The 12084-nt window shown below is 48.2% G+C and overlaps 1 protein-coding gene across 1 annotated transcript in view; it reads right to left on the reverse strand.

Annotated features, from left to right (window-relative positions):
* CRYBG1 (crystallin beta-gamma domain containing 1) overlaps window positions 1-12084 on the reverse strand; it is a 1845005-nt gene that overhangs the window by 1505492 nt on the left and 327429 nt on the right. The window lies entirely within an intron of this gene.

Consider the following 12084-nt stretch of genomic DNA (forward strand, 5'->3'; position numbering starts at 1 on the left):
TTTAAGAACTCTGGTCCCTGCATGCTCAGTATATCCAAAATTCGTATTATAAATCCTGTGCTTTATGTGTGCAAGTTAATGAAGAAAATAACGATTACGTTTGTTTTACCGGTTGTACAGCTCCTAATTGTTTTAGAGGCCCTAACAGTTGCCAGAGTAAACTGTTTCAACTCCCCGAGGAGCAACAAGAGGACAGTCACAAATCCCAGAATGAGACTCCCTGTGCGGATGGCCATGAAGAAGGTTCGTGGCTGACTAGTGGGGTGTCTTGGGTAGGATGCAAATTTGACATTATTGAGAGTGGAAGTGTGGGTTTTAATGTTAGTAGGCCATGTGAACAACGCAGGGTGCCTTAAACTTAATACCTTTGGTATCAGAGAGCAAAAGCAACAAGGCAAATGTTGGGTGATGTGGTCCCACTTGCAAAGAACCACTTAAAGATGGACGGCAGTGTTTTCTCTTCTTCGAAGTCTACAAGTAAGGTGGCCGGGGGTGAAGGAGGTGAAGGTGGTTAACCATAGCCACACCTTTAGGCTTGCCGGCTGTGACAGCTTGCTCTTGCTGCACTAATGTTCGTTTGCGATACTGACTGCTATATATTGTGACAAATCCTTGGATGTCGTCCTTTCTTCCCTAGGGGGAGCTCCTTCCCATGAGGGCAGGGAGGTGAGGCCGCTATCCAAAGTCCCCCTGTGGGTGGTACTCAGCGGGTGGATTTCATGGGGAGGGAATCCCCCTATGGGATTTGTGAGGACCTAGGGAGAATATGGTATCACCATAGGCCACCTATCCCTAACACACTTTCATACCCCCCCCTTCCACCCAAACGTATATGTTTTTGCCATACCACCAACGTAGGAAAAACTGGGACGAGGAAGTGTGTGGACTCCACAAGGAACTTTAAGTACTGAGATGAGGGGAGGATCAATTGTCGAACTGGAGACCTAAAGATCAGTAATGGGACGGGATGAGGAAGAAGTGCAGAAGCATAGAGATCACTCATGAGAGCATGAACAGTCTGGTGGTTCCTAAAACCTGATTGGACAGAACCCATTCAAAACTGAAGCAGGAAACTAGGAAGGGGAGAGAAGCCCCCCCCCGTGGAGGAACCACAAGATGGAAGATGGAAGAGAGGCCCTCCCTGGAGGAACCACGAGCGCGGGGGAATGCTCGGCAGAGAACTGAAGTATTTACAGGATAAATTTCCCGGGCAGGCGGAGAGACTCTTACCTGGTCCGACATGGAAAGACCATCCGATGAAGCAGAGCAGCGAACGCCCAGGCAAGCCAAGCAGAAGGACCATGCAGTCGTAGGAAGGCGCACCCCCTGAGAATCTGCAAGTGCCGTGGAGACGCAGAAGCACAGCGGAAGAGCAGTGACGTATAGAGAAGCCTGTAACAGAGGACGGAGAACCCCGAGACCGACCGGGCCGAGATGGTATGGACCCTAAAAGGTACAAGGGCTACCGGGTCAGTTGGAAGAGGTACCATAAGGCAGTGGCAAATTGGTGGTTATTTGGAGTGATATATCTTATAGTATCCCCTTTCTTGTTTTTGGTAACTGATTTAGAGTTGTACCTCAATAAATGTTTTCGACTTTAGCCGCTGCTTTCTCATAAGAGATATTAATGATGTTATGCGAATAACCTCTTTTGGAGAAACGTTCCCCTATTTGATTAGCTTCAACAACATAGTCTGAATATCTCAAACAATTGCGCTTGGCTCTGAGGAATTCCCCATAAGGTATAGGATTGATAAGAGATTTGGGGTGGTGGCTAGTAGCATGGAGTATAGAGTTTGAACCAGTGGGTTTCCGGTACAGAGTGGAAATTAATAAATTCTCCTATACTTGCAACTCTATATCTCGAAAGACCTGATCTGTCTGACTAATTGTAGTTGTCAGGTGTAAATTCATAATGTTAATATTGAGTTGTTCTACATAGTGTAACAATTGTTGTTCTTTACCTTCCCAAATTATAAATAGATCCATACCACGCCACTATGTGGTCAATATAGTTGTCAAACGTATCACTCATGCAACTTCCTGCTCCCACCATCCCATGTAGAGATTAGCGTACGTTGGCGTCATGCATGAGCCCATTGCAGTGCTGCATGTTTGTCTGTAAAAATCTTTTCCAAAAAGGAAAAAGTGATGCTCTAAGCGGAACTAACATTTCTAGCAGCATGTTGTTTTGCTGTTTATAGCCAATGGATATACTTTCCAGAAAATATTTATAGGCTGCAATACCATATTTATGTTGTACAGAAGTATAGAGGGAAGTGACATCCAAGGACACCAAGTAGTAAGACGCATCCCATTGAAAGATCTCCTATTTATTGAGGAGATCAGTTGTGTCTCGTATGTAGGAGCTCAAACGTGTAACAGAAGGTTAAAGGAATGAGTATATACAGTTGGCTGTAGAATCTAATAAGCCCCCTATAGAGGAAAATATCGGCCTAACTGGAGGCTCTTTGAGGCATTTGTGTACCTTCGGTACCAAGTAAAAAAATGGGAGTTAAAGGATAGTTCGTTTTGAGGACGAAAAATGTATCATCGTTAAGCAAACCATTTTGTTGCCATTTTTGAAAATATGAATGATACTCAGTCTTGACCTCTGTCTGAATTTTCGTTTGAGATGGGGTTGTGCAGCCGTCTATGAACTTCCGCTAGGTACCTGATAGTGTCCATAAAGACAATAGCCCCACCTTTGTCTGCAGGACCGATAACTATACTGTTGTCATTTTTTAGGTTATGTAGAGCCTGGTTTTGCTCTCGAGTAAGATTAAGCTCAGTAACATAGGGAGATAATTTCATCAGATCTTTAGTTGCCAAATTTTCAAATATATCTATTTGACTATTAGTGATGTTTGGACAAAAAATGTATTTAGGTTGAAATCACTCTCAGTGCTCAAGTCTGTATAGATGGTGTACTGTTGTAAAAGAGCTTCATTATCCAGCTCTTGATTGGATACAGTCAAGCTTTCAAATTCATGTTGTAAATGAGACATGCAAGAGTTTCCATGTCCTTCACCTATAATAGATGTACCTCCCAAGCATCAATTCTCTGGTTGATTCGATGATTGGTAACTTTTGTGGCATAGTATCTAGATAGTTTGCCTACAAAACGAAAAAGATTGATTCTATTGTCTGTAAAGTTGTACGCAGCAGTGGGGCAAAGGATAACCCTAATTGTAAGGGATAGAAGTAGGCATTTTGACACAGCAGTGAACTCCTTTTATTTACTTGGACATTCTGAGCGACTCCTGTGTTCTTTATTGGAGTTAGGGACAGATATGTTTCCTCTTTATTTTTGCCTGAATAAAGATCTTTGCCGATCACCATTGTGTCAGACTTCTACACCTACACCTACACCTACACCTACACCTACACCTACACCTACACCTACACACACACACACACACACACACACACACCCCCCTGCCCCCCAACCCCCCCCACCCCCACCACTCCCACCCCCACCCACCCCCCATCTAGTGGAAGCTGCGGAGTATTACAGTTTGTTTTGCGAAACTCGAAAATGGGTGTCGGCACAGGGCGTGCCAGTAATACTATCCCTAGTGCGACGTCCCCTGTACCCATGATCCCTCAAACGTCTAGGACAATGTGGAGTTCCTGGCACTAAGCCATAATTTTGCAAAAAATTGACAATTTTACCCCTTTCTCCACCCCAACGTCGAGATACCGAATTTCTACACTCGACATCGGAGAGGATTTTGACCGTCGACTGCACAACGGATTTGGGCCTCGAGGCCGCTGGCCAAGGCCCTGCAAGTACGGAGAGTGGGGGGTGGTCATACTCTACACTCTTGTAATATATAGATACACTTATATATTCCTACATTTACCAGCCCGCTGCCACAAGGTGCGTATGGAGGGTACCCCTTTCCAATTCTGCCCCAAGTGCAATCACAAATACCCTTGGGTCGACAGGCACGCCACGTGCAACCTCTGCTTGCCGAGGGACCACCCCGAGGCAAATTGCAGAGCCTGTAGTAGGTTTAAGCCTAAAACACTTAAGGACCGTTCAATCAAGCGTTGGGCCCACCACGCCAGGTGTCAAGAGGCCATGGCAGCGGAGGGCGCCTTCAGCGACGGCAGCAATGTCGTACTTTCGGACGGCGAGGGCTTTATGGCGTCGAAAGACAGCCGAGAGCAAGTCCCCGACCTCGGAAGGTCGACTGGCATCCTCTGGGTGCTCTCGATCTAGATCGCCGCACGATGCCAGGCAACCATCCACTATTGCCAAGAGTGCCTTGCTCCCTAAGGTCACGGAAGCTCGATCGTCGGGAGACGAAGCCGACTTCCACCCTCAGGCCACACTTCAAGAGTCGGCGCCCGCAGACCGAATTACTACAGATCCCAAACCGCTACCTCCATGCTCGAAGGATAGGGTCAAGACCCCCGAACCTCGACGCCAGGCGTCGAAAAGCTCAGAGGGCCCTAAAACTCACGGGAAACACTCCTCCAGTCACGGGGAGGGAGGGAAACAGCAAAGGAAGCAGTCTCTACCCACTTCCAAGCCCGCAGAACACTCCACTCCTCAAAAACAGAAAGACAAGTCCGGGTCTTCTAATAACACCAAAAATCCTGCACAGGCTACCAAGTCTAGTCAGGATAAATCTGAAAAACTCCCAGAAAGGGTCACTCCCAGTTCCAGAGAATGGACCAGTATTGACATAGATAGGTTAATGTCAAGAATGTCATCTTTGGCAGATTTTTATGCAAAAAACCCAGAGCACTTTCTTGCTTATACTCCCGACGGGTCAGCACCCTCTGGCTCTAAGGATCCTATACCTCCAAGTACAAGGTCCCACTTTGAGACACCAACAGGGTCTTCAGACCCCTTCTACGTCCAGCCCTACTCTCATTACCAGGGAGAGAGATCCTTTGTTGAGGATCCAGATTTGGGCATGGTGGAGGAACAAACTGGGACAGGCTACTATGGGGATGATGAGGATCAAGATGAGGTGGAGGAAGACCCCTACAGGGTAGACTCCCCAGTAGAAAGAGAGGCCCCGGTTACCGACTCCCGTATCGACAACCAGCCTCTCCTAAATGAAGTGCTGTCTCGAGCAGCTGAACATTTCCACATCGACACCCAGGGTGCCCAGGAGGAAAGAGACTTTGCAGAAGAGTTAGTGGGGGAGAGGAGGCCTGTTGCTCAGGCCATCCCTATCCTAAAATCTATTCAAAGAAGAATAGACCTGTCACTCCTCAATACTAACCTCACCAGAGCGTGAATCCTAGGATTGAAAAACTTTTCAAGGCGGCCCAATCAGACCCACTATATATAAGGGGGCATCTGAAGTCGGACTCTCTGGTTGTTACTAACACCCGTAAGAGGGCTGGAACACCCTTATCGTCCGAGGCTCCTCCCGACAAGGAGAGCAAAAGACTATACGGGTTAGGCAGGAAAGTGGCCTCCACTTCCGCCTACCAGGCAAGGATTGCCAACTCCACCACCCTGTTGGCCAGCTACAACTGCCATCAGTGGGAAGAGGTCGCGGCACTCAGACTCCGCACCAGAACCCTTAAAGAGCCAATTGGCACGAGTTTCAGCGGAGGGAAGAGCCGTGTCCGGGTGCATTTTAAAGGCAACCTTTGATGCCGCAGATAACGCTGGCAGATTAATAGCAGAAGGAACTGTTATTAAGAGACACGCTTGGCTACGCCAGTCTGGTTTCAAGGCTGAAACACAAGCATCATTATTGGACAAACCGGTGGAGCCGGATCTGTTGTTTGGTAAGGCGGTCGAGGACGCACTAAAGAATTCTAAGGACGAGTATGAAACCCTCAAATCCCTAGGCCAGCTAACCACTAAACCCCCTAATCAGAGAGGGAATGGCAATTTTCGTCGCCCACACGGCCAAAATTCCCAGAGAGGTTCTAACTATTCCCAGGGGCAGGGTACACAGTGGAACAATAATAACCAGCAGTCCACCCAGGGTTACGGCAGGGGTAATAAGAGAGGACGTGGTAGAGGTAGCCCCAATAAAGGAGGCGGCATGCCTCCACCGAAACAGTGACGCTCCGTTCAGGGTCCCTTCTCACGCAACCCCACTAGGGGGACGCATTTCCAACTTCACCTAAGCTTGGGAAGGGATCACATCAGACAGGTGGGTGCTGTCAACAGTATCCGAGGGGTACTGTATAGAACTACTAGAGCGTCCCCGAGACCATCCTCCACGACAAAAAATACATTCTTTGGAACACCAGAAGATCCTCCTAGAAGAGATCGTCAATCTGCTAGCAAAGGACGCGATAGAACTCGTCCCGGGACACCAGGTAAACAAGGGTATTTATTCAACTTACTTCCTTGTGCCAAAAAAAGATTTGACAATGCGCCCAGTATTGGACTTACGGCCTGCCAACAAGTATGTCAAGCCCCAAACGTTTTGCATGACAACTCTCCAAGAGGTAATCCCCCTCCTAAAAAAGGGGGATTACATGGCAACATTGGACATGAAAGATGCCTATTTTCATATTTCCATGTTCCCAGCGCACAGAAAATACTTGCGCTTCAAGGTGGACAGTCGGCACTACCAGTTCAAGGTACTGCTCTTCGGGATAGCTTCGGCCCCAAGGGTATTCACCAAGGTACTGGCGGTGGCGGCAGCACACCTACGCAGGGAGGCAATCCCGGTGTACCCTTACCTGGACGACTGGCTCATCACGGGGGAAACCCCAGTAATTTGCAGAACAAACATTCAAAGGACTATTGACCTCCTCTTCGAATTGGGCTTCTCAATAAACGAGAAAAAGTCAAGTCTAGTGCCAAGCACATCCAAACAATTCTTAGGAGCTATCCTAGACACTCAAGAGGGGTTGACCTTTACTTCAGAAGAAAGAATTCGGAATATACTGCTGCAAATTCCGCAATACCAGTCCGGTCGCCAGATAACGGTATGCAAAGCAATGCGTTTGCTGGGCATGATGGCGTCATGCATTTACCTGATCCCCCACGCGCGCCTGCGCATGCGTCCCATGCAGGAATGGTTGGCGAAACAGTGGTCTCAAGCAAGTGGTCAGTGGGACGATTTAGTGGTCTTTTCGCCAACACTGGTACAAAGCCTTCACTGGTGGACAAGAGAGAATCTGTCCAAGGGGAAACCCTTTTACGATCCCGAGATACAGGCGGTAGTCACAACCGATGTATGCCTGACGGGGTGGGGAGCTCACCATCTCCACCACACAGCTCAGGGTCTCTGGTCTCACGCAGTGGCCAAGAACCACATCAACCTGCTAGAGCTTCTGGCAGTATTCAGAGCGCTTCAAGCTTTCGAACCCTACCTTTTAAACCTGTCAGTGCAAATCCGGACGGACAGCACTACAGCCATGTTCTACCTGAACAAACAAGGAGGGACTCGCTCGCCAAATCTGTCCAAGCTTGCCCAGAAAATCTGGATATGGGCATTCAGACGGAACATCTTCCTGTCATCGCAACATGTTCCAGGGGATCTCAATTCCCTAGCGGATGCTCTGAGCAGAGACCCCCTCCCAGAGGAACACGAGTGGTGTCTACACAGAGAAGTCATAGAAGAGATCTTCTCTCAGTGGGGTTTCCCCACTATAGACCTATTCACCACAAGCGAAAACAGACAATGCCCAGGATTCGCATCCAGGTTCCCCCAGCCAGACTCCCAGAGGAACGCCCTGTGGATGAACTGGTCAGGGATGTTTGCGTACGCTTTTCCACCAACTCCTCTAATCAGGAAGGTGGTCAACAAGATGAACAGAGAATCGATGACGCTCGTCCTGGTTGCTCCCATGTGGGCGAGACAACCATGGTTCCCACACTTACGCAGACTGGCGGTGTGCGAACCCATCAGACTTCCGAGCTGGTACAACCTATTGTCCCAGCACCAAGGTCAAACAGTGCACCCTCAACCCAAGTCAATGAACCTGGCAGCATGGCTCCTGAGGTCATAGAGTTTGGACATCTCAATTTACCACAGAGGTGTATGGACATCCTAAAAGAGGCTAGGAAGCCCAACACGAGGCACTGCTACTTTGACAAATGGAAAGGATTTGTAATCTGGTGCCAGAGTAAGCAAGTCAACCCGCTTGATTGCACTCCTTCCAGTATTGTTACTTACATGCTCCACCTGCTGGATGCGGGACTGGTTTTTAACTCACTGAAGGTACACCTGGCAGCCCTGTCAGCATACACCACTTCCCATAACAAGGTGTCGTGGTGGAAAGTACCAGTAGTTAAGGCCTTCATGGAAGGAGTAAAGAGACTTCACCCTCCTATTTCTAACCCACCTCCAGGATGGGACCTTAATGTGGTGCTATCTAAGCTCATGGGCCCCCCATTCGAGCCCATGCATAAGAGCAGTCTCAAACACCTGACCTATACAACTGCCTTCTTAGTAGCTATTACCTCTATAAGAAGGGTCAGTGAAATTCAGGCTGTCAGTGCAAGATCCCTTCTTTACTGTCCATAAAGATAAACAGGTTTTACGTACACACCCTAGGTTCTCACCTAAGTTTATTTCAAAATTCCATGTAAACCAGTCCATCGAGCTTCCGGCTTTCTTCCAAGTCCTCAAAAGCTCGGCTGAGGTGAAACTACACACACTAGATGTGCGTAGGGCGGTCCTCTACTATGTAAACAAGACCAGACCGCTAAGGAAAACAGATCAGCTGTTTGTCTCCATAGCCACAGGCAGAGAGGGGGATAGCGTCTCTAAAGGTGCCATCCCTAAGTGGATTGTTAACTGTATCCAACTGTGTTACTCACTTTCTGAAAAGACTCTGCCTTTCACGCCTAGGGCCTACTCCACAAGAGGCATTGGGGCCACCCTGGCTTTTATTGCAAATGTACCCCTTGACTCCATTTGCAAAGCAGCTACTTGGAGCTCTTTTCACACTTTTACTCAGCACTACTGCATTGACACTCATTCCAAGACAGATACACAAGTGGGACAAGCGGTTCTAAGACATTTATTTGCTCATGAGCCTTCTCACATCCCACCTCCTCCTTCAGGTACTGCTCACTAATCTATGCACAGCATGTGAGCTAAGCAGATTCCACAAGCCTCAGAAGGGATACATTACTCACCGTAATCGTATTTCTGATGCTTGTATCTGCTTAGATTCACATGCGACCCTCCCTTCCTCCCCTCTGAGAGAAGGCGCATGGATGCTTGTAGCCTTACCTTTCTATCTTCTATCTGCTTGGACTATCTGTACTCGTGCTACTCCTCATGCTACCTCATGTCAGGAAAAAACACAATCTGAGGGTCCTAGACGCGTGAGGGATCATGGGTACAGGGCACGTCACACTAGGGATACTATTACTGGCACGCCCTGTGTCGACGCCCATTTGAGTTTCGAAAAACAAACTGTAATACTCCGCAGCTTCCACTAGATGTCGGGCTATGCACAGCATGTGAATCTAAGCAGATACAAGCATCAGAAATACGATTATGGTGAGTAATGTATCCCATATAAATATATATACACACACACACACAGACACGTTGCAGGCAGGGCATGAATTGGCAAAGCGCAGCACTTGCCTGCTGATCATGTTTTGGAAAAACAACCAGCACTTTCATCCAGAGTCAGAAGTTTCTACCTGGGCAGAGTGTTCCAAAAGCTAAAAAAAACTCACCGCCTAGCATGAGCAATTATACTTCAAAGTCAAAGGAACAACCTAGGTCAGAAACAACTTTAGTGAATACCTAACAAGACACAGTGGCCCTCATTAAGAGTTCTTCGGTAACCCGTCAGTGCTACCGGCAGGTTGCCGCCGAACTCGTAACACTGTTCCGCCGCCTGATATCCCGGTGCCACAGGGACAGTCCCAGTAGCCCGCGATGTCAGGCGGTGGAGAGTGTAAATCCCCATTCCCGTGTAGTCCTGGAGGACACGGAAGCACCGGCACCGTTGCTAACTGTGCTGATGCTTCCGTGAAAACCATGCCTGAGGGGCCGGTGCCCCCGGCAGGTCAGTCCTGCCAGGAGCAACGCCCCTGCAGGCATAGTTGTAGTCCAGCGGTCCGGAAAGGGTGCCGGTACGTTGCTACCAGCACCCTGATTCCCGGACCGCCAGACTTAGAATGAGGCCCAGTTTCTGAAGCAGACAAATGCAAATATGTGGTGCAAATGTGTGATTCCATATTACCCAGAAGATGTGATGAACGTTATCTCCGGTCCCTTCCAGCGTAGGTGTGCATCAATGGCTCTATTGTCGGATTATGTCCTTCAAGCACAGAAGAATGCTATCTGTTGTGTACATCTGTGCAGCTTTTCTCTCAGCACACAGGCTGGGGCACGATACGACTCTGTGGAAAGTTCCAGTAACCCCCCGCGTGCGTGGAAAAGCCTTTAGGTAATCCCCAGCTGGTAAAACGGTGGCTCTGCCTCTAATCACACTGGTGACTCATGACGAACCTGAAAGCATCCCTACGCAGCAGCCAAAGCAGGAGGATGCAGGAGAAAGTAAGAGGCGTTCCCTAACTGCACGAAAGTTACAATCTCCCTGCAAGTGCAGCGGGGCAAGCCTCGCCTCACTGCTCCATGTTTCATTGAAATATTCAGCTGCAACTGGACCTCATGCAGAAGCAAAGATTTGGAGCAGGCAACAAGAACATAACTGGAGAAGCAGGTGTTTATTGTTCAGGTAGCAAGGAAATAAAGATACTGGGCCTCATTACGAGCTTGGCAGTAGCCGTGCCTGTATGGCAGGCATGGCTACTGCCATGCTCACTAGTGGCACCGCCTCCCACGATTGGGCAATAACCGGCCCATTCCGAGGGGAATGGGCCGGTAATTGACCATTCGTGGGTGGCGGTATTACAAGGCTCCCGATCCCCATTCTGCCCCATAGGGCAGAATGGGGGTGGGGAGCATGGTTGCGCCGGCACCTTTGATGACGTTGCCGGCGCAATTACGAGTTATGCTCACGGGTGCCGCACAGCCCGCCAGGTAAGACATGGTGGTCTGTCAGGAACCCACGAGCAAAACTCGTAATGTGGTGGGACGGTATGAACGGTGCCGGTGCCTTACCGGCACCGTTCATACCGTCACTGTCAGGGTCCTAATGAGGCCCATTCTTTCGTTTCCTGTGAATTTGGAGACGAAATCCAAGCCCCGACCACAAATTAAATTACCCGGCCACCTTGCCATACACATTTTCCCCAGTGATGATATGTCAGTTTGGTTTATTATGTAGTAATGTCTATTTTTTTATTCAGTCAGATTAGCTATGAAATGAATTCTTGGTATACAGACCTATTCGCATAACACGATGTAATATAGAATGTTTTAGTCGAACTTGGAGCAACATCTAAATCTCTGGCCAAAGCCCCAGACTCTCAAATAGAGCTTTGTCAGGCCAGTAGTTCGTTTAAATAAAACTTAAAACTACAAGTCCCACAATGTGAAGAAAACATGAAGGACCTCATTATAAATCGGCTGGCTGAAGGCAGATTAAGTTAAGACATGTTTATTACTCCATTAGCGGGTTTACAACTCAAATCAAGTCTAACTCTGAGAAGACTGCTTTGAAAAAACACTGGCAGGCACTTCGAGTGCAAAGTTTGATGGCAAGGCTTGATTAAAGTGAGCTCCAAGAGTCCCCATGAGGAGGTGTTTTGGGTGGTGAGGGGCAGTAGCTGTGTGGGAACGACCATAGGGATTAGCATGGCCAGATAATGGGTGGGCAAATAGCCAAAAAAAAAACTACAAGCTGTGTGCCCCTCCTCATACGCCATTTCTCCTTATCTGTACTCTAGTGCAATAGTTTCGTCTTATGGGTGGCGCAAGCACCACCTAATAGCCCAAACTAAAAAAACAGGACTGAAGGGGCTACACCTACCTGGCATGCTTCTGGTTGAGAGCCCTGAGAATACCCCCAGACAACTGAACATGTTCCATCTTGCCTCTGTAACAGATTTACTACTGAAATTATGAATAAAAACATTTTAGTGGCAGCAAAATCAAATTGGTTATTAAAAATGGTACAGTTGCTGCTCTCGGGGATCTTGCTAACAACAAACTATTAAAGAGCACATTCACTCCTCTAAATGGAAGCCTTTAAGCTTCCCCAAGCAAG

This window comes from Ambystoma mexicanum, chromosome 4p (assembly GCF_040938575.1).
Source record: "Ambystoma mexicanum isolate Mex_15411 chromosome 4p, UKY_AmexF1_1, whole genome shotgun sequence".
Taxonomy (NCBI): Eukaryota; Metazoa; Chordata; class Amphibia; order Caudata; family Ambystomatidae; genus Ambystoma; species Ambystoma mexicanum.